Below are 2,799 nucleotides of genomic sequence, written 5' to 3' on the forward strand. Positions count from 1 at the left end.
AACTATGTAGTTTGCTTGAGACCAAGAATATCCGTCCCTGTATATTATTGAGTCTCTTCCAAGAGTGCCTTTTCTAGTCAGTCTCCCCTCATACCGCGAGTTAGGGAGACCTATCTTCTTAAGGCCAGGAATGAAGTCAACACAAAACCCGATAACATCCTCTGTTTGATGGCCCATGGAGATGCTTCCTTCTGGCCTAGCGCGGTTACGGACATATTTCTTTAGGACTCCCATGAACCTCTCAAAGGGGAACATATTGTGTAGAAATACGGGCCCCAGGATGACAATCTCGTCAACTAGATGAACTAGGACGTGCGTCATGATATTGAAGAAGGATGGTGGGAACACCAGCTCGAAACTGACAAGACATTGCGCCACATCACTACTTAGCCTTGGTACGATTTCTGGATCGATCACCTTATGAGAGATTGCATTGAGGAATGCACATAGCTTCACAATGGCTAATCGAACGTTTTTCAGTAGAAGCCCCCTCAATGCAACCGGAAGTAGTTGCGTCATAATCACGTGGCAGTCATGAGACTTTAGGTTCTGAAACTTTTTCTCTGGCATATTTATTATTCCCTTTATTATCGACGAGAAGCTAGTCGTGACCTTCATACTGAGCAGGCATTCAAAGAAGATTTCTTTCTCTTCTTTCGTAATAGCGTAGCTGGCAGGACCTTTATACTGCTTCGGTGGCATGCCGTCTTTTTCGTGCAAACGTTGCAGGTCCTCCCGTGCCTCAGGTGTATCTTTTGTCTTCCCATACACGCCCAAGAAGCCTAGCAGGTTCACGCAAAGGTTCTTCGTCATGTGCATCACGTCGATTGAGGAGCGGACCTCTAGGTCTTTCCTGTAGGGTAGGTCACAAAATATAGATTTTTTCTTCCACATGGGTGCGTGTCCCTTAGTACTAAAGGGTCGGTACTAAAGGGTCGGTACTAATGCCCTGTCCCTTTAGTCCCAGTTCAATCCAGAACCGGGACAGATGGGCCTCCACGTGGCCTGTGCGCGGAGCCCAGGCAGGAGACCCTTTGATCCCGGTTGGTGGCACCAACCGGGATCAATAGGCATCCACGCGTCAGCATTTCTATGGTTGGGGTTTTTGTTTTTTTTAAAGGGGGGTTGGGGGTTTTGGGGGGTTAATTTAGGTGTTTCATATATTGTGTTAGCTAGCTATAATTAATAGAGAGAAGTGTCCTCTCTTATGTCCGTGCTTGGTCAACGCTACGTACTATACATACGTATAGAGAGGACTAGACACGCTAGCTAGCTAGTAAGCAAACGAAGGAAACAGAAGATCGTCATGAACATATATGCATACAGAGAGAAGTGATATCGACCACCTCTCCTTCTCCGAGAGATTGGTCGAACAACAAGTTCTCGTACCAGACCGGGTCAGCCCATTAGTCCCGGTTCTGTCCAGAATCGGGACCAATGTGGGCATTGGTCCCGGTTCGTGAGCCCAGGGGGCCGGCCGGGCCACGTGGGCCATTGGTCCCGGTTCATATGGACCTTTTGGTCCTGGTTGGTGGGATGAACCGGGACCAATGGGCCTCACTCCTGGCCCACCACCATTAGTCCCGGTTGGTGGCTTGAACCGGGACCAAAGGCTCCCCTTTAGTCCCGGCTCATGTCACCAACCGGGACCAATGAGGTGCCTATATAAACCCCTCGCTCGCGAGCAGAGCACCCCAGTGCTCTGTTTTTTTCTGGCCGAGGGGGAGAGGGCTTGGTGGTGCTCTAGCTCACCTCCTATGCACACAAGGTGTTCGATGGAATGCCCGAGCTACACTACTTAAGCTTTCCCATCTCCAAGCTCGACCTCCAAGCTCCATTTTCCATAATATTTGTCTAGGTTTAGCGGTCCGTCACGCCCCGTCCCCGTCTTCACCGCCGTCGATCACCCACGCCGAGCTCATTGCCGGCACCACAGTGGTGAGCCTCTTGTTCTTATCTTCTTTCTGAAGGGAAAAATATTCTTACTTGTATGTTTACATAGATACTTGTATTATTTTCTTACTTTTATTATTGCATCTTATATAGTGCGATGGTTTTGGTATCCGCCCCCGTCGGCCCTCGTCCTGTCTATGATTCGGATGTGGTATATATATTATCTTTATAACTATTGGTTCATTTATTGTTTATGAAAATTATGCCGACCAACGTGACATAGATTTTATTTATGTAGGATGTATGTGAATCGGAAATGCCAACCGATCCTATTGTCGAGAGGTTAAATTTAGTTGAAGAAGAAAACAATTTGTTGAAGGAAAAAATAAAAAAAATTGAGGAGGAGAAGATGATATTGGAGTTGCATGTTGCGGATGTTGTCGATGATCACAAGATCAAGATGGATGCAATGCGCTTGAAGATTAGAAAGATTAGAAAATATGCCAATCATACCGAGGCTTGGTATCATTATGCCGTTGGATCAATTGTTACCTTGGTTGCGATTATGATCGCATTTGTTTTTGCATTGAAATGTTTTACATAGTTTCAATGTATGGTTTAATTAATTAGATGCTCTGGAGAGCTATATGTTGTTAGATGAGAACTATTTATGCACTTTGGTTTTAATGTGATGATGAACTTCTATTAATTTGGACACTTAATTATATATAATGCACGCAGATGAACCGGCAATGGATGTACGGTGACAGACACACCCGCGAGTACATTAAGGGCGTGCGTGAGTTTCTCGATGTGGCTGAGGCAAACAAGCAGAATGGTTTTATGTGTTGTCCATGCACTGAATGTGGGAATACGAGGTTTTACTCTAACCGGAGAATCCTTCAC

This window comes from Triticum urartu, chromosome 3A (genome assembly GCF_056163025.1).
Source record: "Triticum urartu cultivar PI428250 chromosome 3A, HENAU_Tu73, whole genome shotgun sequence".
In the NCBI taxonomy this organism is placed as follows: domain Eukaryota; kingdom Viridiplantae; phylum Streptophyta; class Magnoliopsida; order Poales; family Poaceae; genus Triticum; species Triticum urartu.